The following is a 25,450-nucleotide window of genomic DNA, read 5'->3' on the forward strand; positions in this document are numbered from 1 at the left end:
ATTTTTACTGCAGCAGGGTCTTCCCCTGTGCAGTCCTGGTTCTGGTTCTACTTTGCCTACCTTTCCTCAAGCAGCTTCAACAGCACAGCGTGGGTCTACAGCAGCGTGGCTGCTGTGAGGAGCGGAGTTCTCCACCTCTGGACGGAGCTCAAACTGCAGGTCCAAAATGGACACGCATCTGAGCTGAGGGAGCTTCTGGTTGTAATGAGTATTGATTTACCTCTTGAAACTAAAATTTGGAAGTGACTGCAACTAAAGGTATTTTGATTCATTCAGGTGTGGCACTCCGCTGTCTTATATTGTTGACGGAATGGAACAGACAGTTAGAAAGTCCTTTATCTATGAAGTTTCAGTCTCAGTTTTCTACTAGGGCTTTTAGTGGTTGGCGTAGTAACCGATGCCGGTCGGTCATATTAATTAGCCGACTCTTGCAAGGAAATTTTCTCACAAAAAGACCAACCCATGATTGATTGTTAATGACAGGAAATGTGAACGGTTTCGTATAAGCCAGTTATAGGTTGATTTGAAAGAATGTCACGCAGCTCACCTGACATTTGCCAAGAATCCTCAAATAGGTGCCCCCTGAACCGCAACGTCTTGGGATCAAGTGCGGTTCGTGGCATTTCGCTGCATATCATTCCAATCTGTCGCTCCCCCTCATTTCCTGTCATCTGTCTACTGTTTCTGCCCGACAAAGGCCCTAAGTAAAGTAACCCCAAATACAGTCTGTGATTTCAGCAGGTCACTTCATTCCAGAGGTCTTTGTTAATTTATTCAGATATATTGTATCCATCCATTCTCTACCGCTTATCTGGGGCCGGGTCTACCTCTCCCTAGCAATGTTTTCCATCTTTTCCTGGGGAACAACGAAGCACTCCACTGCCAGATGAGATAAATAATCTTGGCAGCGCGTTCTTGTTGTCCCAAGGGACCTCTCATCAGTTAGACATGCCTGGAAAACCTCCAATCCAGGAGACCTCCTGATCAGATGCCCAAACAACCTCAGCTGGCCCCTTTCGAATGCGATGGAGCAGCAGTTCTCTCCGGATGTCTGAGCTCAGCTCAGCTCAGACATATTTAATTATCTTACCTGCCATTATCAATAAGCTCTTTTTACATAACTACTGAGGTTACAAGGTGACAGAGCAGTTTCTCGGTTGTCTGCTTTTGGAACCGCCTCAGTCATCACTGAGGCAGGCCTGCCAGAAATGAAAAATTTCAGGCTGTGGTTTAAACCAAACCTCTGTCATCCAGATGAAACATTCCGTGTCAACAATTTTTCTGTTTTTATCTTTGCTTGCCCTTGACTGTTCATTTTGTAGTCCGTTCCAGCATTAGGAGCTGTACTTTCACAGATTTGTCTCCCTTTATAGGTGTTGTTTGTAGTGAAAACTCCTCCACTTGGGGTGCCTCTCCACATTTTTGGCAGTTGCATACAAGGTCACTGAGAGTTGAGAAGAAGTTATTACACCCTAGTCATCATAATCTGAGCTTTCATTATTCAGCAGATTACTTTTTTCTTCTGCCGGCCAAATCCTCCCGCATGTTAGCGTTCCTGGACAGTCTCGTCCGCAGAATGAGCCTTTCATTTAGAGGCTTTGATGATGTGTGACAGGCAGAAATTAAGATCATTAAAACCAACGAGTTATTGACAACATATTTGTGTCATGATTTCATGGATGCTCATTTGGACGTACATATATTCTCCAGTTTTCCATGGTTGAGACTCGCAACGGTCAAATAAATCATTTTTACTTTAAAATGCATAAATATATTCACCGGGCTTGCAATACACTGACATAAACCCTGATTTTCTTAAATTATATTATATATTTCTGAATTGTAAAGCTCCCCAGACGTGCCCTGTTAAAAGAATAACAAGGACAAACCTAAGAAACAGTGATCAGAGTATATGGGTAGATATATATTCAGATATTATTGGCCTATAAAACAATATGTTACATATGCAATCAAACTCGAAGCAAAAGTGTCACGTCAAGCCACAAAGAAATACTGTGGCCAACAATAAAGACTCTTGAAGTATGAACAAGTGTCAATTAGTTGTTTATTTCATGGCAGATTAAAAAAACTGTTCTTCAGCATCAAGTCATCATCAGCGTGAAATAACACAATTTTCCAGATGATGGATACTGCCAGGTGTCCTAAAGACACCTACAGTATCTGCTACATGCTTTGACCACTTGTTGATGTATACTAGAGATTTTAATGTTTGAGTAGAACATAAACAAACAATCACAAAGTATCCTCATACCCAACTGACTCTCATGGCTGGTCCTGAGCACAGCTTATAATATGATTAGTCTGATAGTGGTCAAACTGGAGGACATCGCTGACTCTGGGTCAAACATTCTTGTTTAGTAATTGGTCCAAACTATGTTGGCAGTCTAAACAAAGGCTAGTATGAAAGTAAATGGGTAAGTAAACGATAAAATAAATTAAGCATCACATAACTACATTAAGTTAAACAACAACAAGACATAAAAGGTCCTAATGGACATCATTATTCTATTATGTAAGGGGTAAAGATCTGTGGCGCCCTGCATCCAGATGCATCACAGTATCTGCTGTAGTAATCAGCAGTCAGATGAACAACCGATAACAGATAAAGACGAGAGGCAGCAGGCCAGACAATAAAAAATAGTTTAAATTAAAGAACAAACTTATCTTGAGCATGAAATAACCTTTTTGTGATCACACAATTTGAATAAAAAAAGACAAAGATTTTTCATTCAGCCCCTTGTGTGACGTTGTTAATTTTCTGCAATACAGGGCAACACCTGCCTTGATGGGTGTCCCTGTAATGGGCTGTGAAGTGAATGACGTATTGATTTTGTTGCATATTAAAATTTCGGCACGCCAGTGTTGACAACTGTCAGAATGCTTTAGGCTACAGAGGTGCCCAGTCAATAACATGGCAGGCTTACAGCAGGAGGTCTTAAAATAGTGCGCGCCCGGTAGAATTCACTCAGATGTCGCAGCCAAACAACAAAGAGACAGCTTAATAAAAGCCATAAGCTGACACGGCCAAAATAGTTTCTGGCAGCCTCCGCTTATTTCAGGGCATTAAGCGTGATGTGGCAAGTTTCCCTTGGTAAACAGCCCAGAGCATTCCTCACGTAGAGACTTTTCTCACTTGGTTTTAGCTGTGCTTGTATCACACTTGTAAACAACTTCATGCAGTTTTTGAAAAATAATTTTGATTTAAATATGCAACTACTTTGCATTAATCAGTGTGTTGCTGGATTAGTGTGATTGTTGTGATTTAACTTTTTTTTCAGACCTGTATTGAGGACGAATGAAAGATCAAAATTAGAAAGATAAATGCTACAAGACACACACACATACTAAACATTAGAGCTCTTAAGTCATGAAACAGACAAACCATTGTTTGACAAAAATCAAGTTAGTATTTGTTTTTATCAGGATCCCCATTAGTTGATGCAGATACATCAGCCACCCTTCCTGGGGTCCAGAGTAAAAGTTTGAAGCGGATGAAATAAACCAACACGAGGACTCAAACCTGTCAACCTAATTATCTGGGTGAAACCGGAGTAGGACTGTTTAGAGAGCTGCGTTATTCCACTCCCAAGAACAAGAACACCATGTTCAGATCTGAAGAGGGCTTTTAATATAATCAATCAAAACGAAATGAATCCTCAACCTGCAACCAAACCCATCTCATTGTCCACGGCAGAGCACTTCACTGTGCATTGTTGTGAAACAGAATGCTTTGTTTATAGAGATAAACGACAGTTTTTTTCATTAGCTTAGATTTTTTTCCCCCCTCGTTCGTCAGAGTAGGGAGGGTCAGATAGGGTCTCTGAGCAAATGGGATGGAAGTTCACAGACCCAGCAGCTTGTTTAAACAGAGGGGTTGCATGTAAAATCCACTCCCCCCATACAGTCTCATCGGCCGCTCTGACAGCTCATGTTTGCCAACAAGAATAAATTGCACGCATTTGCCCTTTAATGCATTTAATGGACTAATATAAAACGGTGAACTGGGGTCAAGCTTTCGGAGACACAAATACATGGGAAATTCCATTTAGGGAGAAAAAAGTGCAGGAGGGGGGTCTAGCAGGAGAGGAGGGCGCAGGGATTGGGTTAAGTGACAGAATCCACCCACTCTGTTTTTATTCTGTGACTGCGTTTTGTGATTCGTGACTCTCTGATAGAATGTATTTTGCAACACTGAATAGCCGTTTATGAAATGTAAAAGAGGTCTTTTAATGAGTGTGGCTGTAAAGTGTGATGAATTATTAAACTTTCCATGTGAGTTGAATAATCGGGTACTGTCAAAACATGTTTGTCTGTGTGCCGTTTGAGTGCATCAGTGAGATCTATAGCGTTTCTTATCAGGGCCGATTCTAAGAAGGTCTGCGCAATTCATTGGAATCTGGATTTCGATTCATCACAATCCAATTTTTTTTTTCATGACAATGATTCTGTTGTCTTTCCATTAAACAGGGAGATCATTGGACCCCAAGTGTTTCCTCAACGAATAATAAGATTATATGATGAGCTGTGCACAGGCAAATGGGGGCAAAAACAAAAAATAAATAAAAGTCAGAAAACTAATTTATTTGAATGGATCTGCTCTGTTGACGCAGAGCGCTCATGGCAAAAACCAACGCAGGATTGTCTGGCAGAGAAGTTGAAGCCAGCTCGTGATTTGAGTGCACAGTAGGTAGTGCAGGTGGCCCTTTGCTTGGTCGCTAGTGGGACCTATATACCTTGGTGAAAATACAAACATTGATTAAAAGGAGATGGGTTGCCACCAGGTGGATAAAATCATAAATAAAACAATGGGTTACGATCTATAATGAACCTTGAAGTTCTCTGATCAGCTCCTAGGCAACGTACTGCGGACACTAGTGCACTGCTTAAGTCAACTCAGATGGCGTCATTGTTTTTGGACCGATTTTAAAATAAATAAATAAATAAATAAAATAAAGAATGCTAAAACGGGTTGCCAAATATTCTTGGATGGAATCTAACATATATGGGTGCCTCGCCCAGGTAAAGTGTTTGCATGGAAAAAACTTAATAATGCTACTTACTAATGTTTATTCAAGACTTATTTGTTTATGCCAAGTTGTGTGGTGGAGAACTGTAAAAATAACACAACCTGAGTTAATGTGACGCTCTGCTGCATTAGCTTGTCTGGCTTGTCAGGTCATATCTTATGTGTTTTGACAGTGAGAAATGCTGCTAAACACAGTCAGCACAGTTGAATATAGTTTTACCCATCAAAATAAAGCATGAGCACCACTCAACTGTTCAATTTCACATGTTTAGGGGCGGCTGTGGCGTAGTGGAGAGCAAGGTAGTTCTCCAATCAGATGTTCGATACCCGGCTTCGGCAGTCGATGTGTCCTTGGGCAAGACACTTAACCCCAAGTTGCTCCCGAAGGCTTGCCATCGGTGTGGACTGGATGTTGCATGAATGTTAGTTAGAGTCTGATGGCGGCACCTTGCATGGTAGCCTGTCATCAGTGTGTAAATGGGTGAATGATATGTAATATACTACTGATTGTAAGTCGCTTTGGATAAAAGCGTCTGCTAAATGACTGTAATGTAATGCAATGTTTAAATGGCTGAATAACCCACAGGCCTCACCACCACCCATCAAAACAGCTGTGCAATGTCTTGTCACGGCAAGTTACAGATTTCTACTTTGGTATTGTTGTCTAGATCGATTTGACTGTCATTGTGCGGTAATGGTTTCAATGGTCCGGTCATTGGGACTGACTCCCTGCGAGTGTTCCTGGCTGATAAAGCCCTCAGGGCCGCTTGTTGCCAGCAGCCAGAAAATAGTCCCCGCAAGTTAGAACCTCGTCAGAGCCAATTCCCCCCCGAACACTGCCAGCTCTGCTGAGCACCACGCTGCCTGCTGTCAGACAGAATGCAGAATGATAACTACCAGCATGAGCCTTAATATGCAGTATCAGTACTATGCAGCTGGTATACAAATCAGCCCTCCTGAGTGGATGACTACACCCCTGTCTAAATTTGATAGTATTGGATTCTGTGATGCTTATAATGACACGTTCTTTTCGGTCATGTTTCACTGTAGTAAAAGATTAGATTAGATTTATTTGTCCCAGAGGGATATTTGTTTCCACAGCCAGTACACACAAAGAAAGTCACAAAGCAGCATCCATATATACACATAACATACAGATCAGATATAAACAGTACAGAAAATCAATATATACTCTGATTTGCTCAATTATTGCTTGTATTCCTGTTATGTTACTTGGCTGAAGCCGCGCCTTTTGATTGATAAATTCAGCTTTTGCATAAGAAAAAACCTCCTGCTGGAGCGTGATCTTTTCCATTTAATGACATTGTATCTCTGACGAGATGGTAATATTGTGTAGTGATGGTTCAGATGGTGATCAGTGTCATTTGATATTGTGACTAGACATGTGACGGCCTCCGAGGTTCATATCTGATGTGTCTGGGTGTGGGAAGGCAGATGATTTTGGAGGCAGTGCGTTTGTGATGCTGGAAAGTTTGTGTTTGTTGGAGATGGTGTAGAAGCAGGGGGATCAGTATAGCAGGATGGGTTGGATTATGGTTTTATAAAGCAACAACAGGATGTGTGGGGGGGAACAGGCAAAGCTCTGAGTTTACAGGGACCATGAAGCCTTTTTTGTTGGGATGGTTTATAGATGTCAGTGATGTGTAGATCAAAACTTTATCTTTAATTGTCCATAATGTGCCTGAAATATTTGAAGCTGCTCAGCGGCTCAACTGTCTTGCCTTGGGGTACAGTCCAGCGTGGGATGCGTTTTGATGCGCTAATGACCAGCTCTGTTGTCTTGTCCAGGTTGTCTGCAGGTAGTTGTGAGTGCACCATTGTGAGAATCGAGAAGTGGAGTTTTAAGGGGTGTTACAGAGCTGTTTTCACTGGGTCATCAAAGTATGGCAGTTTCATCGAAGTATTTGAAGTATGTGGTAATAGGTGAAGGGCCTGTGAAGGAGGGAGCTGAGGACACAGCCCTGAGGGGCTCCGGTGACAGTTGATAATGTCGCTGTACCTATTCTAACAGCCTGTGGCCTGTTACTGAGGAAATTGGGAACTCTTTGTGAGGAGGGATATCGAAATGGCCAATGGAAGGCGGGGTCTGAAGGCCGCCTTCTTAGCCTGGTGCGAACACCTCCACATGTACCTCCTTTTCTTTATTCCATGTTTTATGGAAGGAAAGCCACTGTCATGATAGGAGACCTTCCGCTTGTATGTGAGTGGTTTGTAGCCGCTAACCTCTTGTGTGTGTGTGTGTGTGTGTGTGTGTGTGTGTGTGTGTGTGTGTGTGTGTGTGTGTGTGTGTGTGTGTGTGTGTGTGTGTGTGTGTGTGTGTGTGTGTGTGTGTGTGTGTGTGTGTGTGTGTGTGTGTGTGTGTGTGTGTGTGTGTGTGTGTGTGTGATCTCTAAGGAAATGTTTATCAGGATTTTACCAGAAGGTGGGTTGGCTGAAGTTGTCAGCATAAAAAAAACACTTCCCAAACTGGCCCTCGTGTCAGGCCTTTGGTGATGGTGAGTCAGGTATGAGAGGCTGGATTCATGCAGAATTTATGGGGCTCACTATTTTACTTCCTATTCTCTTTGGCGCCATACAACAAGGTTCATGACTGTGGAGCATGTCTGTCATGGAGCCTTTGTCCGGGACAGGGCCAGACTCGGTGTCTACTAAATATTAACCACGAGATATGAAATATTGACTGCCACTACAGTTGAGGCTGAAGTTTGAGGAGTGCAGGATAAGGACCAGATAGGTGCCCTGTGTTGTTAGAATGATGGGAAACAGGCGTGTGAATGCATTTAGAGTGGACAGAGTGGGATGACCAAAAATGTAGACTGGAGTCGTGGAGGAGAGTGAGTGGGGGAATTGTCCTGCTCGTAGCCAGTTCTGGATGGTCTTTGAGTGGTAGCATTGGTCAAAAGGACACAAATCAATGAGGTTAACGAAAGGAAAATGGACTTCTGAGTTGTTGACCACAAAGACAGACAACAAGCTGGTGTGTGATGGACAGCTGACATAAAGGGTAGTGTACTGTGAAGGCAGACCCATCCATCATAGCGTGTCTCCGCACACATATTTCATAGCCATATGGATAATAGGTAGATGGTTACGGAGTTTTTTTACATAGAAAGCAAGAGAGTGTGTGAATGTGTGTCTCTGTGCGTGAGAGTTAAGATAAAGTGTCTTTAACGGCTTGAGTGCAAGTCGAGAGAATAAAATCTGAGAAGTTCCTCCGGGGGTATTATGGGATCCAATTTAAATGCGTGAGGATTTAAAAGACAAGTTATCTAAGCCCAGCCCAAGATAACCTTCTCCTTGATAAAAGCTCAAAAGAGATTATAAAACAGCATTTAAAAAGGTGTTGCCCATTCATTTATTAAGCCTTTGCTGTTGCTATTCACCACCAGGTTTCCCCGATGACTAATAATGTAAATGTAGTATCTTCCACTAAACTGTTGCTGTGCTTTCAACCTACAAAGCCATTTTTTCTCTTTTGTTGATTATATTCATTTCACAGGAATTAATTTGAAATTGCCCATGGTGTCCTTTATTGATGAGTCAGGTAAAAGAGGCTATGCATTCATGCTGAATTTATGTTGCTTACAAAGGATGTTAATAATTAACCATTGACTGATCGTTATCAGTTAAAAGAAATACTGAAAATATATATTTTTTTTACCTTAAAGGTCATCCCAGAGTTAGTTTTTTCTAACCCCGGGACTAACCCCCTTCACTCTAATCATCCAGCTACAGGATAACTTAGCTTGGGTCTGGAGGAGTTGAAGCTGTTTTTCACTGACAAATACTATGGAAAGGACTATGGAGCATCTCTGTCCTCCAACCAGGAGAGGACTCAGCTGAGTTTCTACTAAATACTTATGATGATGATTAATGACATTTCGTCCAGTGAGACAATTAACAAGAAAATGTAAAGCAATTTCACTTATATTCATCGCCGTAAATGTTAAATCCTCATGTTCCGCTTGCCTTCTGACATACTTTTCAGTTCAACTGTTATTAGGTGGTTGCCCTTTAAAGTGCAGTGCATGACTCAACCGCTGGGTCCGTCTTTAGACAAGTACACTGTATAATCTATTGTGCTGAACTAAAGTTTATGCCCATGTCCATGCATAAAGTCTCATTCTTGCTCAACAAGAAGCAACACAATTTAAAAGCTGTGCCATAAACAACCGGTCCCCACAATTAACTTGTAGCCTAGTTGAACACACTTCTCTCCAGCCAGTGGATTGATTATGCTAAGTAAACAGCTAGCAGTTATTCATTTCCAAGTATGTCACAGCCCTGCAATTAAAACAATTTCTACAGTCTATCAAAGATAGAGCAGAGCGCCGCTGGAACCCTGCCAGTGCCAGTCAGCAGATGTCAAGAGAGAGAAACACTGCTATCATCAAAGTAAACACTTTTTGCCTGAGAAGCCTCTGAGTGATGGAGAGAGAGAAAGAGAGACTTTAAGACAATGAGCATGATCTATAAAAAGTAAGTCAATATTGCCCGGGGGGGGCCTTGCTAACTCGGTTCCCTGTGGTATCTGTGTTTGTCATCATTTTATAGATGCTGTGCACCTGTCAGTCCCTACCAGAGCTCAGAAAGAATTGAATAAATGTGAGCGTCTACTCCACTGGTCATTTGCTCTATAGGGGCATTAGCCGACAGAGATGCATGAAAGCTGTAGAGCTGTATTGTGTTTGTGTCTGCCAGCACGACCGAGCATTGAATAGTGAGTGAATGCAACTGCTTTTGAGTTAGCAGCTTCAAACTCTGAATATTACACTAATGAATAGCATCCTTACGGTAATGCGACTCATAACTTGGCCCGGGAATTAGCTGGAGCTGAAGACAATTTCCTATTCCTGTGTCTCTACCATAGCTCAGTCTCTTTAAATACCTGATGGAATACTGTTGCTGTAACCATTATAGCCTTAATGTAAAATGCACAGCCATGTTTTTTTTTTTCATGTTAATAATGCAGAGGCAGAACACCATCTCGTATTCGTTCAGATCTAGTTCTCCTCACCTCTCAGTGCAGGAGAAAAATCTTTTGCCATTAAAATAAAAAACATTCTTTACACCCAATACCACCTCCGTAAACCAATTATCTATGGAGTCAAGCAGGTCCTGTAGTTGCTTGAGAGATTTCACGGAGAGTGGGTGAGTACTGTAACTGCAGTTATCTGTTCTGACAGGCGAAACCTGCCAACAGCACTTCATAGTCTTAGACCTGGCTATGAGGTGGATGTCGATGGAGCCGAGGCGGCCCAAGTGACACAGCAGAGGAGACAATAAGTCATAATCAGACTAACAAGTCTGGTTCTGATTTAAACGTCTTTAAACACCTCTGTTTAGACACATACAGAGAGACACATAAACATAAATATCTACAGAATGGTTATGCATATGTTGTAATACCCATAAAAGGACACAATGTATTGGCAGTAAGTCCATCCTGAAATCAATAAATCAGATCAATCAACGCCAATGTTGACAGTCCTGTGATTGATGCCTGATTGCTCGCCATGATGGGAGTTTTGTTTGCGGGGGCTCTTTGTGGTTGGAGTCGTTGGCAGACTTTCATACTCTGTTGGATAGTGAGTTTTAAGATGGGAGTGGATATTTGTGGTGTTTCTATCTTCAGTCTCGACTTGTTTATGGCACAGCTTGCAAATCACTTTGTTCACATTTTCTGGCTCTCCCTTTACGTTCGGTATTAAACCAAATGATAGCCAAAAAGGAGATCATTTGCATTCCTTTTGCCAACGAGAGTGGACATTTTTCTGCTGTACTTAGGGCTACATGGGTAATTATTAGGGCTCTGACGAAAAGTTTGAAGCTTCGTCGACCTTTTTAAATTATTATCATCAATCACTTACAGACACATTGTGTGCAAAAGCCCACTGGTTTCCACTCTGGCGTTGGTCTTGGTGTAATCATGACGTTTCACTGATGATGATGAGCAGCATGTGTTGCTCATGTTTCCCTCCAGTTTGAGGTGCAGTCCTCTGGCTCCCCACTCATCTGCACCTCTCTACTCTACTTCTCCAGGTGCCGTCCATGTGATAAACATTGTGAGCGATCATAATCAAGGTCATTATCATTTAGTTCCCCTCCTCACCGGCAAGACACTCCATCGTGTGGCGGCCCGGTTTACTCCTCTCTCTGTTTCTTCATTCTAATATGTGCTCCAACAAAAATGGGACTGTCACCAACAATAAATATCAGCTTCCATTAACACTTAGATGTTTGATGAAAGCTACAGTGCAACACACTTGACATGGTGTTAAGTGACTAGGGAGTTCTGTAGTCTGCAGTGTGTGAGGCAGCTGTTTGAGAGGTGTCGTATCCCAGCTGAATGTCACTTGGTTGGAAGCAGTGCAAGTCCTTGCAGCCTGTTGCTCCTCACATACACACACATCCCTCTACACACATCTGCTCAGTCCATTCACGTGTTAGCAGACATTAGCATTTTTGTATATGTTGTTTAAATTAAGCTCAAAGAAATTGTGTATATGTCATTGGTATGTACCCCCAAGAATTTCCTTTTTTTGTGATCACCAACCAACGGGGACTAGTCCTATCAAACAATCCGCAATTGTATAGTATGATAATTTAGCTTTTTCATGCAGCCCGATGTTGTCTGGTTGATCTGGTATAAAGCCTTGGCCGTTTTTCTTTTTAATACAATGAGAAATGTGCCTGAGGGTTGGTCTGGAAATCTCAAAGTAGATTCAATTTTAATTTTGAATAATTTATTTTAAAAAGGGGAAAATAAAGAGGTGTGTTTTTTGTTGCAGGCAAAGCACACTGGTCACGACTGATGAATTACACTGCTCTCCCCCTACACTCTCCCCTGCTTCTGCAAAATATGACTCAAAAGGGGGCTGCCTGACAGATGGGACTACTTGGCTATTTAGCTGGCAGTGAGTGCTCGGTCCGCTCAGTCCTCTGAATTCCAATTAAGGACCTTGCACATTGATGTTGAATCGTTTAAGAGGGAATTGGGATGCAACCCAGAATCAATGATCTTTTCACCCCTACACTTTTTCTTTTGGTAAATGTGTCAGGACTGTCTCATCCTGATCTGACCCAAAACCGCTCAATACAGGAGATTACTGACTCAAACATAGGCAGAAGATATCAGAAAGAAATTATTCAACTGGTTGAGCAAATCTCAGAATCACAGCCGACCTTATTCTTGGCTGGGTGGCAGTAAAGCAGAAGCCGCTATGAGCACTAAAGTCTTTCACTGTCACCATTGGCTGTTCTCTCTAAAAAGAATAGGCAGAGCAGTGTATCTGCTGGTGATGTCGTTGACTCTGTGATCAACTTCCTTAATACATGTGGGGAAAAATATTGCAATTTTTGGTACACCTGATTAGATCCATCTGTGCTGGCGACAGCTGTAGCAGGAGGCATTATGTTTTCGGGTTGTCCGTCTGTCACTGTGAACTGACAAAACACGTGTTAGGCCATAACTCAAGAATGTATATGCTAATTATGACAAATTCACACAAATGTCTAATAGGATGGGGCGGCTGTGGCACATGAGGTAGAGCGCTTGTCCCGTAACCACAAGGTTGGTGGTTCAAACCCCTCTACCGGCAACATGCCGAGGTGTCCTTGAGCAAGACACCTAACCCCAAGTTGCTCCCCGGGCGCTTCATTGCAGCCCACTGCTCCTCCGGGATGGGTTAAATGCAGAGAAATAATTTCCCCATTGTGGGACTAATAAAGGATTGATTATTATTATTATTATTATTATTATTATAAAATGAAGTGATGACATTTTGGTAAGACGTGGGTGTAAACATGACGGGTTGGTGGAGGCGAACAACCGCAACGTGGTAACTCAAGCTTTCTGTACGAGTTTAGAGTTTCCTGCATATACGACTTAAACATGCCGTATTTCAGTCCAATTTTTAAAGGGTGTTGAGACAAATTGATGCATAAGTTAATAGTGTAGTGTGGGCGTTGAAAGTGAGAGAGAACGACTGTGGATGCACTCAGAGCAGACAGGTGTTGGCGGTCGGAGCGGAAAAGAAATTAACAGTAAAGCTGTCAAGTGGTAGTAAATGTAGTGTTCTTTTCACTTTGTCCTTAAATAAACGCTGCAGCTCACCAAAGTGGGCGTCAACTTCGACATTGGAAGCAAAGTAAAGTTCCCTGGTACTTCAAGACCAACATTTGAGGCTGTGGGTATGTTTAACAAAGTAACATTTATTACACAATAACTCTTAGGATAAGAGCATAATTATTTTGATGAATTTATTCAATTAATGCAGACCTCAATTATTTGTGTTTTAGCCTAGCATTACCATCAGTACACTTCCTTCAGTACACTTGGAGAACAAATATTACTGGGACCACTACAGAGACTTGCAGAACAAATAATATCCAGGACTTTGTTATAGACAGTATTGCTGACTATCCCTGTAACCATTAGGTTACAATTAAGCACATTGACCATACATGGGCCAAGAAAAGCTTTAAGCTTTGTACTAAGTACCTTGCATGTTAAGTTCATAATGGAACATGTCAACAGCTTGGATATTTTCTGTGAAAAATGAATAAAAGCAGAATCTGATTATATGCTTCTTCAAAACAAGGAAAATGTGAAACTAATTTTGTGGAGTCTTATTATAAAGTTTGCCCGGTGTGAAAAAACAATTCTGAAGCTTAAGTTGGTGGAGTTAAGGTTGTCAACAGTTGTCAAGAGTAATTTTAAAGTTTCCTAAGACATGCCTTCGGTGTCAGGACTGTTAGACCCAAGAAGAGTCTCTCAAAAAACCTCTACCTGTTCTTTTCTTTTATCCCTCTTTATCTTTCGTTAGCAGTTGTTTCCTTCCTCTCTATCCTCTGACTGTCTTTGCCTTTAAAGCCCAGTTGCTCCATGATCCCCGGAGGCTGCTCGCAGATGAGTGGTGTCTGCATTATAGTACAAAGGCCATTTCAGTGTTTTTAAGAGAAGCCAGACCCAGAGAGCGAAAAGATGGATGAAATAGGAAAGTATCAGTGGCATGATCAAACCCAAATCTCAATTACCTCCCTACAGCTACCAAATAATTGCCAGGAAATAGGCTCGGGCCGTAGTGATGTGCGGGTCAGCGTTTATTATTACTCAGACCCTCCCGACCCGTTATGAGGGCCATCAGCACCTCACCCCGTGAATCTGTCACCATCCCTTGTTTTCTTGTGAGTTGTTAAAGTCAAAGCTACGTAGATATTAAATTTATTTTACACAGATGGTTTTGTAGGGGTAGATATTGGATTCTGCCAAAGAGCAGGCTATTTTGGTCTTTACTCTTAAACCTGTAGTACATATCACTGCACAGAGAGGCAATGTAATATGCTGTCAGATCCGTATAGCACATAGTAGAGTTCATTTACTAAACCAGTTGAGCAGAAAAACAGCCAATTGTTGGTCCTGGTAAAAGCTATAGACTAGACAGTTACAAAGCCCAAAAGTCAATTTTTCTGATTCTTTCAGACTCGCGGTCACTACATTTTATCTTCGTTAACCTCACCAACTTAAACTTAGTCACAGCCGAAATATTTTACCACCTCCAGTACCAGTTTCCATGGCGGAACACACACTAAGAATGACAAAATTGACCACTTCATTGATACCAAGCCAAATCAAGGCAAATTAGTCAAACAATGCTGTCTATTTTAATGCTCATTTATTGTTGCTTGTGTATGGTTTTGCAAATACTTTTGGTGAAAGACACCTGCTCCTCCAAATGTCCTGTTAATCATTCATTGGGTTTCAGATTAAGTCAGCTAATCTCATACCCGAGTGCATGTTGGCTTTGCGACTATAAATAAATATTGACTAAATATTGTTGGTATATTTCAAAAAACAAAAATTTTAAAGACATGGACGTTCACTTGCCTGGTTGGCAGATGCATAAAACCGCAGGGCGGTAATTCTGGTTTCTATATCGTTACTATGATGTTGAAAAACCAGTGGTGGGACTGTGTCATGGCAATATGTATCTTTACGTACATGCATAGTGGAGCTGCACCGGAGCGGTTGTTTCGCTTTGAGAGGGCAGAAACTGTCTCAGCCTCAGCCCAACCAAAACAAGAAGAGCTCCTAAAAAGGTCGGAAACATCATAAAACGGTGGTATTTTGGGTCGAGAGTGGATCATGCCTGTTTCTTTTTGTAAGTCACTCAGGGAGCCTCAAGGAAAAATATTTGTAGCTTGGAGAGGGTCATTATAAAAATAAAACACAGACCAAGACCCAGCACCAGTAACATGTTGCCCAAGGACTGATATGATACTGTATGACAACTACCCTTCCAGAGTTTGTTCTGATCAATACTGCATTTGGTAAATGATTCTGAATAATGCAGGAGTGTAGTGTCTTCAGCTCGAGCAGCAGAAGATGATGCTGCATACCTAACTACAGCGGGTGCTGTGGGACGAGGACACACCAGTGTTTGTGTGGGGTATTTGTTTTGCTAATACTTTAATGAAAAACAATGTGTCACAGTTACTTTTGATTTGTTAAGAGACTTCCTTTTGGCTGTGTATTATTTCATTCTTCCTAGTTATTTCCCCATGCATTATTGTTTTTATAGGAGTTGCTACTGCAGTGACAATAATTATGTGCTTCCCACGCCAAAAAAAAAGTAAACACTGTTGTTTGATTGGGCACTTAGCTAAGCCAGAGATTTACTTTGTGCGGTGGTGGGTGGGTGGGTGCAATTTCCTCTGTGCCACCCAGTGTCTGGCATATCGTGCTTCAAATTGAACTCCTGGGGCTCCTGTTCCTGCTTTGTCCGACTTTGTAAACTTGACAAATAAATGTGTGGCATTGCCCTGGAGCAAACTCATTTAGACAGTGTTGACCTTTAAGGGAATGGAGAGCTGAAGAGTGACTCTGCTCTGCTGCAGTATAAACGGCTCCATAACAAAGGCAAGGTCCCGCAAATAGTTATGAGCTGATGGTACAAATACATCTCGGGAATATACTATGTTCATTTAATGTCATGTCTTGTCAGTTATTTGTTTAAATCAGTAATCTGTCTTGGTAAATGAATTGATACCAGAAATTAGAATTTAGATGCCAGCATGTGTTTGTTCATATTTCCATAAATTTAAATAAACACTTTATACAGAACAGAGGGGCTGAGGCTTTAAACACAAGTCGTAACAGTGTGGGTAAAAACTTTTTACAGTCGGTAGGTGCATTTCCATCCACCAGCTTTTATGCATAGTTTAAATTTGGGCATTAAAAAGATGAGTGGAAATGACAAAAACATTGGAAAAAAAGTTGGTGTATCATTAAAAAAATCTATTAAACCAACTGCTATTTTGCATAACAATAGTGGATGAAACATGCATACATTTGCATTTTCTTTTTCAGATCTCCCAAAAATATCCTCTCCTCTGTAATATCCTCTAACGTGTGGAGGTATTTCAGACAGAGACCCAACAATGTAGTGCTTTGTGTGCTCCTCAAATTGGAAATGGCTTTTCACAGCAGTACCACTGAAAGTGAAAGCAACCCGGAGAGCTCTGTTGAAACGGCAGAGGCAGCAAGACAGCACCGACTGTTTACTTCTCTCTCCCCACTAAATGACGTACAGTGATTAAATTAATCTTTAATGTGTCAGAGCAATCCTTTTGAAATTGAGGTCCAGTGTTTTTATGATCAGGCATTTAAGAAATAGGGTTCTATATCTTGTTACATAAGAGAAGAAGATTGAACAAAAGATTTAAATGTTAATCAGAAAAGTTTTTGATATTTATTTTGGAGTAAATTGTTATACATTAGTCGGATATTCAAAAAAATGATCTCAGTTATCAAATAATTAGTTGTCAGATTTATCGAGTAATAAAAAATAATTACATTAAACAATTTAAAAACCTAATGGTTAGGTGCAGCCCTTCAGAGCATATCTCCAACCTCCACACAGCTCTCAACATGGAGACGGTTGAGCTGGTGGCTCGCAGAGAACAGCGCTGACAGAGCTAACGGTGTCTAACTGAGGGGGAAGCAAAAGATCGACGCTTCTGTGGCTACGCTGTTGATCGGGATCGTTATTAACTGTAGCGGTTATATGAGCGCAGTGCAGACCGGTGGCCATAAGATAGCCAGTGGGCCACGCTCACATGCACTAACATTCATTTAAAGACATGATGTAAACAAAGCACGGAGAAGCTCTGATCACAACACACAGAGGGACAGTGACTTCATTCTCTGTTCAGGTAGACATTATTCCACCATATCTTCATATTACAAATAACTGTTTGCTGCTATGTTAAAGCTCTGATTTATTGTATGGAGAATTTTTCAAATTTGAAAAAGCTTGCTACCGGCACATTCTGTTTTGGCTTCCTCTCAGCACATCCTTATCCAGTGAGAGACACTCACCAATCTGACAGCCGATCAGGACAGGTGGTGCAAGAATGCGAGGTAAACATCCTCCACACAGGAGAATTAAGGCAAAAAAAAACACACACACACACACACACACACACACACACACACACACACACACACACACACACACACACACACACACACACACACACATGAATGCTTGGATGTAGTTGTTCATTCAAATTAATTATTATACCACTTTGATATTTTAAAGGAGAAATATAATGTTCACTTTCAGATGGATACTTGTATTTCTGGAGTCTACTGCAACATGTTTACATGCTTTTATGTTAAAACATGAAGATATTTATGTAAACTGACTGTACTATAAGCAAAGATTGTGTGTTTTATGTATGATGATGATCAACGACAGGCACTAGGACAGCCATCTTTGGACATCCTTATGTTGAAGATGATTGTGGTCCAGGAGTTTCTTTTTCTTGTCAGACAGACAGTATCATTTTTCTCATACTGTCTGTCTGAATATACCTTTATTCACTATCTGTCCGAAACACTTGGTTTTAGCGGCTGTCTCTTTAATCCTCTCTCCCGAAAACGCCAAGTCTGCTCTGATTGGTTAGCGTTTTCAGGGCTTACAGATCAGCGCTATCTGCGTCTCAACCACTGCAGGTGGGGACTTACTGGGTGTGTCAACTAAACTGACCTTAGCAGCGGCTAAGGTCAGGAATATCATCTCCTGGTTCTGGTGATTTAGAACCAGAATTGCCCAAATTAGGAACTCCTATTCAAAAGCTGTGGTTTGTGATATTGCACATTTTGGTGAGATCGCCATAGTAACCATTGTCCCTGCTGTCATTTTATTCTCGTTTTCTCCAAGTGTAGTTTGATGGCTAACAGACCTCACAAAGCCATTCTATGTCTCACGACTCTATTTTCAGATACATGGCGGTCCAATCAGCAAACTATGGGGAGAGTGTAGATAATGGTGTGACTCATCTCCCCTCAAAACCCCTGAACCTTTTAACAACTATTAAAAGTAGGCATTGTAGAAAAAAAATCATGTTTATGCAACTGAATAGCCCTCTTTCTATTATTAAATGTAGACTCTCTGCCATAGCGTAGGAGAAAATGTGTTTTCAAAATTCGTAGTGATGCAAATGTCGGAAGGGTTCATGTTGATGTATAGGAAAGCCTCACGTATCCCACAGTTTGAAAATGCCTCATTTGAGCAAACCGGTGATGCCACAGTTTGTGGAATCAAAACTGCTTTAACCTGCTTTGTCTTTAAATATTAGTTCACAGTTATTGTTGGATGAGGTAATCCCTCCGATTCTGAGGTGGTGAAATGGCAGAGTGAATGCTGATACTTGGATATTTCCCCTTCAATTAAAACCAGACTCCCACATTTGGCTTTCTCATAACATTATTAAAAATGCAAAGACCCATGCATTCATATTGCATTAAGAAGGTATTGGTCTGACAATAAGTCCAAGTTCTGATCCTGCAGCAGAGAGAGGTGTGGACATTTACACTACACCCACTTCTCTTCTCATCAAAATCCACTAGCATCAAATTGCCACGATTCATCCCATCTTTAAAAAAATATATATATAAATTGATTGATTGCATCTTTTAATTTAGCCTGCTTTTCAAAGTTTCAAACCTATGAGGGTGGAGGGAATCAGAGGTAGAGGGAATGAAGATGGGGAACGGGCCGACTGATGGGAAGCATAGAATTGGGTCTCAGCTAAATGAGCTGTTGCTAGAATTATTGGTCAAATCAATCCAGGGAGGCTGGGGCTGTCTACCTGCAGGCCAGGAGTTTTATGATATCATTCTCCTAGAATGACACACACACACACACACACACACACACACACACACACACACACACACACACACACACACACACACACACACACACACACACACACACACACACACACACACACACACACACAAAATGAAACTGTATTTTACCTTGCAGGGCCTCTGGTCATTTTCAGGAGTGTATCATTATTGATTCCAACCTTGAACATGATGCACAGACCCTATACATTCATTTTTCCCAATCAAAAATGTACTGACATTTAGTATGATTTGTTGACTAAAAAGTGCATTATATTTTTATTTTATACTAAACTAAAATGTATAGCCATTGCTACTGAACTTTCGCTATCTTTAGCAAACACCATATACACCCATATAGCAAACACTGAGTGACCAGGACACACAGAAACTATGAACATGGTAATTCAAACAGTGCTGTAAAAGGGATGTCGATTCAGCTCTATGGTAATTTTTGAAGCCGGTATTGGATTCTATCACGTTGTGAGGCCAGGGTTAGTCAATGAAAAGTACATAAAGCCTGTAAATGAAATGGTAGAAACAGCCTTCAGTATAATGTGGTCTTATACAACACTACTACAACATACAGAAATTACCATAGGACTGAGTCAGCACACAAACAAGTACTAGTCTCAATAGAAACTGCATTATTTAAGGTGGTATGAGGTGCAGGGCTTTTCTATTGATTCAACTCTCCTGTTATTGGTCCCCTTTGCCTACCCTTTTTGTTGACAAAGATTATCTTTTTTTGATGGAGATCATCAATAGATAAAGCATGTAAACAGAATGCATTGTGCATTTTCAGCCAAAAATAAAGTATTTTATAAAATAATTGGTTCTGTTACTTTGGTAAGAAATGTATTTATCAGTCAAGTCACATTAGTGATGCAGTAGAAAATATGAAGGATAAGTAGACTGGATACTTATTTTCTATAATTAAGTAAGTAAGCTTGTAAACATTTTTATGCCTCTGCGCCGTAATGTTATGTTACAATTCAGATTGAACTTTTAACATTATGAGCTGCAACCAACTTTTTTCATTCTTGGTTGATCTGCCGATTTTTTTTCCCGCTTTTAGTTAATCAATCGTTGGTTGGTTTATGGTTGATAAAGAAAGTGGAGAAAAATGCCCCCCATCGTTTCCCCAGGGTTAAGTTGACATTTTTAATTGTCTTGTTTGTCCGATCAACAGCCAGAAACTAAAACCTATTCAGTTTACTTTAATATAAAACAGAGAAAAGCAGCACTTTTGGGGTGTTTTTGCTTTAAGAATTACTTAAACAATGAATCAATTTTCAACATAATAGCAGATTACTTATGATTGACTAAACCATTCACCTCCAAGCAATATTATGATGGATAGTCTCCTATCTTTCCATAGTTTAACATTTTTTCTATTGTGTGGCACAAAGTACATACTTTATTCTTCTTCAATGTGTGGTAATGGATTGAGACTGACAACACAATAGCAAACTGGCCAGCTTTCTGATTATAATAAGGGGATACTTTAAAACAATCCCAAAGGCCTACAGTATACAGTGTATTTGTCTTAAGGTCTGAGGTGATACTGCCAATAGTTAAAGGATTCATTTGTCATTCAGACAAACTGATGAGGGGGCTCATTCTGGCCACGACGCAAACTCCATTGATTAAGACCCGATGAGTGAAATGTGCTGAGACAAGAGCATTGGACCTCATTTCAATAACACGTTCTATCAAACTGTTTTCCTGGCCGTCAGCTTTTTGCAGGCAGCATTTGGATCCTGGGAATCTTGCCGATGCCTGAGAGCCACAATGAATCGGGGCTAATTTGATTGGTAGTCTCTAGAAAGAAACCTCATGAATTAAAAAAAGTTATGGCGCGATCATCTCATAAATTGCCTTGTTAAATAGATTTTACTTTCACTGCACAGTGTATGTGTGCTTTATTTGTTTTTGAGCGAGTGAGGGAAAGAGTCAGAAAGCGAGGGATCCGTCCGCGATAACTCGGGTCTCCATTAGTTATATCAACGGCGCAGATAATGCTAGTGTGGTTCTTTATTACCATCATCAGTTTTATTGGTGCTGTTAACACTACGGTTTTGTTCCTCTGGCACTCTAATGCAGAAGAGATGAGTGGATCAATCACAGCTAGATTGGCTCCTGGAAGAGAAATAACCTGCAGGAGACGGAGAGCGAGAGATATTGGCAGAGTGAGCGGCGTAAAGATAAAAAGCAACGAAGAGAGAAGAAAGATGATAGGAAAGCATGAACAAAATAATTGAACAAACAAACGTGCAGAGATGAGTTATTCGTCGAGACAGAGGAACCGAGTGAGAGGGATGAAAGAAAATAGGATTGAATGTTCTCTGTGTGCATAAAAGTGATTTACAGTTGTGGGGTGGAGGGGGGAGAAAAACTGTAAAAGTACACAGGAGGAGGAAAGAAGTCTTTTTGTCTTGAAAGCAAAGTGAAGTCAAGGGGAGAGCTTTTGCAATGAGTGAAGAGAACAATAGAAAGAGTGTGACAGCGAATTAAGTGTGCTTTATTTCTCTGAGTGCTTCTGACAGAAGAACTACTAGGAGCAGAGACTCTGTAATATTAAAACATGACCTAGGCAGGGGACAAGATGTGTTGGATTCAGTTTTGTTTTAAGTGTTTGACTGCAGCTCTTCATAACCGTACCTATAGTTACATTATGCACTGCATTAACAAGAAAGGAAACATGGCAAGGTCCGTCTTTGGTTTGGCTCCCAGCTCTTTCAATTGGAAGTAAGGCTTGGGTGATTACAGTATTACAGAGAACAAAGCAAGACACCTTATTTGTTCAACATAACTTTGTGTTCTATTAAAAGATGCAATTAGGATTCAAACAATGGGTGCAACGGTTTGGATCGTATCGCAGTTTTGAGTCACAGATCAGATCAGTATAAGAAAAAGGAGCACATATAGAGATTCAATGATCACGTTTATTTTTGCTGCCGTACCGATTACCGATCAACGATCAACAATGAGCTGTATTGGCCGATACGATTGTTTTTGTTGTTTGTTTTGTTACAGCAGCTGGGAAAAGCTCCAGATTATTATTTTCATCCCCCATCCTAAAAATTAATTTAAACTGCACTTAAGTCAGGGTAAACCACCAAATATTTCAATGTTATCCTTTTACTTTGTTATAGTAATCTATAGTGTTTTTTGCATTAAAAACACAGTTAAAATATTAAGTCCATAAAATTGTATTTTTATTTATAAAAAAACTGGCATCAGTAGCTTTAATGAAGTATTATTTGCTGCTTAGAGCTGGTGTTAGGAAGTTAAACAAGTCATAATTCCTTCTTTAATATCTATTTTAAATTGCGGTCAGAACATTTCCTTCAACATTTGAACACATATTAACGTTATAATAAAACTTCGCCCAATACTCATTTTGAGCACATGTAACCTCCTCACGTTATCTGTTAGCTCTGGTGCTGCCAATGTTACTCTTCACCTTCCCCGCCAGATGGTTTGTTACATAGAACCCTCCGAAAACAATGATTGGAAACCATCTGGAAAAGGGCAGGCACTTTCAAAAAGTACTTGACAGGCGATTGGATGAACCATCTGTCAATCAAACTCCAAAGCTTGGTTTGGGAGAAGGGCAACAACAGCTTTTCCAGCAGGGAAAATAAATATTGAATAATTAATTGAAATTAAATGGAAGTAATCTGCGGTTCAGATGTGTTTGGAACACCTCTAATGCAAACGAGGTCACACAGAAGTGCAACATACATGCGTACATCATGAGTCCATGACTTTCTTTACATTTTGTGTGGCTGTGTGTGTGAAAAAAGGAAAAAAAGCTTAGGCAGCCAACTCTATTCCCTAAACTCAATATTGTACACACACATACAGTTATCAGTCACTCAGTTCGTCATTACATTAGGGGGAGGAATGGTTTTGGGTGTGAGAATTTTATTGCATTGTAATTGCGTTATTTGTCTAGAACTGTCCTCAGTACTTTACATAATATTTCTTAAAGTTTCCTCACATATGATTTGGTAGAGCACCATTCTTCTCCTCGAGTGTCTCGTTTGGAATTGGAGATTTAAACCTTCCAGGTGAATTATTGTGTAGGTGTGTTTTTAAAGTTTCATACCTATGCGGGGGAGAAAGTCTGGACGCTCCAGTAGAGAGCAATCTGTACCAGCTGATGAAATACAATCACAAAGTCACTCGCAGTGTTTTTCACTGATCCAATCCATCATGGATGCCCAGTCTCCACCTCTCAGCTTTAGAGGCACTTTATGTTCCTGTCTAGCTCCACCCAAACTGGAGATGGTGTTGTTGATTAAAATGCAGTAAGTGAGGCAGTTGGTTCAGGCGACTGGTGCATTGCAAGCTTGGGGCCCCCTGTGCTGAGATGCTCCGAACCGACTAAACAGGGAATTTCAGACTTGTTGTTTTTTTTAATTGAAAACTTCCTTTGGGGAGTTTTGCGTGCATCCATGTTTTGTATGTCTCCAGTGTAATTTCACTTGTCAGGGTCAAATTTCTGAGAAACTTTGTGACGCCCACTTCTGATTAGTTTTGCGGCCGTAAACGGCAGAACCACAGTGGAGCCTGTGATGCCAGAGTGAGGCTGCCGACAGGGACATGGAAATATGACAACAGGAAATGTGATGCTGCCTCATGTTTGACAATTTTAAACAGCGGTTTGATTTGTAAAGCTACGGTTGAGGCCTTGTCACTCAGAGAGCTGTAGCCTGGGGCGGGAGGCCTGTCAAGCATTCTTAAGGTCAGGAGAGCGTTGCTGAGAACAGAATACAACGTGATGTAATTAACTAAAAAGGGTCACAATGTCGAGGAATTCTTTTGCAGTAGTGAGGCTTTACTTCAAAAATACCTCAGGATGCAGTTACATTTAAAAAAAGCCGTGGCTTTTGCTGGAACTTTAGTGAGTTATCTATCTGACAAATGCTCCGAAACAGGAATCAACCAATCGGATATTAACCGTTCTTGGTTTAGGTGCCGATACCAAAAGCTTTTTTAGAAAAGTCCCAGATACTGTAACAACCACCTTAACTATTTGTTGTAATATGAAGAGCAAACTGGAGATGAAGGGAAAGAGGAGAGGAGGACCATTGTTATTACCAGACGGTTGATGATGGGGCAGATCACGGCCAGAAGGATGGCAGAGAGGAACAGAATAGTAATGGAAGGAAAGACAGCAGACTGTGAGCAAAAGGAGAAGACAGGTTGCGATGGGAAGTCGTGCGCTCCACATCACAAAAGCGAATGAGAAGAATGATCCTTCAGCTGTTTGACACGGTGGTTAAAAATTCAAGAGAGAGGCGAGAAGTGGTGCAGAGACTGGGGAGCCATAGAGGCAGAGTCTAGGAGCAGCAGGAGAGAGAGGGGGGAAGGCGGGAAGACAGAAGAAACAGAGGCCCTGTTTTGTAGAGTAATTAGAGGAGCTCTTACCCCCGGCAGCCATCGGGGATGTTTCTGTTCTCCACTTGAGCTCCTTGTTGTTTATCTGCACAGCTGGTTGAGAGACAAAAGGGAGCAGGGGGGGGCGAAACAAGACTAAGTGTTCAAGTAGGAGAAGCGAAGGCTTCAGGTTGTCGTGTTTTTTGAAGAAAATATGCACACACCTGTGGAGTTTGCTTGCTTCTGTGTTCCGCCATCACTTGTCAGTTTTGCGTTCTCCGATTCTGCTGTATGTGCACGTGTACTGTGCGCAGCTCTGTTTAAGCTACATTATGTGCAGCTTTATTAAGAGCTCTTCATCACATTAGCCTTGCAGATATTAAGTGGAGGACCAGGTGAGCAGCTCTGTGTTTCAGCTCCCTCTTTCATTTCATCTGACCAAGTTTACTGATGAGTTTCATTCACATCCGCGTTATGCATTAGCTTGCACAAGCAGGATTACATAAGCATTACCATATTCTTTCTCCGCCCCATTTTCCACAATGTACAGTGCTGCCTATTTCATGTAGTTATAGGTGATTAGCCTCGTGTTTGTGGGCCGGGCTGAAACTGTTAGTCACTGTTGTGAAAATTAGTAGAATTATATATAAAATATTCTAATTATGACATCAATCGTGTTATTGCTTGTGTGTATACAGTAGTGCTGGGACACTTGGGAATATGGTAAATTATAGGGGATGGTGTGCTAATTGATTCCTGTGTGCTTACCCATGCATGGAATTGCTTATGCC

At 41.0% G+C, this 25,450-nt stretch overlaps 1 protein-coding gene across 5 annotated transcripts in view; it reads left to right on the forward strand.

Annotated features, from left to right (window-relative positions):
• The window catches only part of gpat2 (glycerol-3-phosphate acyltransferase 2, mitochondrial), a 111,404-nt gene that overhangs the window by 39,115 nt on the left and 46,839 nt on the right, over window positions 1-25,450 (forward strand). For 2 of the 5 annotated variants that reach the window (XM_054610376.1, XM_054610372.1), the window contains exon 3: window positions 17,422-17,492. The exons of the other annotated variants lie outside the window; for them this stretch is intronic. The gene's annotated coding sequence lies outside the window, so the exon portion shown is untranslated. The remainder of the gene's footprint in view (window positions 1-17,421; window positions 17,493-25,450) is intronic. 5 annotated transcript variants of the gene reach the window in all.

Source organism: Anoplopoma fimbria, chromosome 13 (assembly GCF_027596085.1).
Source record: "Anoplopoma fimbria isolate UVic2021 breed Golden Eagle Sablefish chromosome 13, Afim_UVic_2022, whole genome shotgun sequence".
In the NCBI taxonomy this organism is placed as follows: domain Eukaryota; kingdom Metazoa; phylum Chordata; class Actinopteri; order Perciformes; family Anoplopomatidae; genus Anoplopoma; species Anoplopoma fimbria.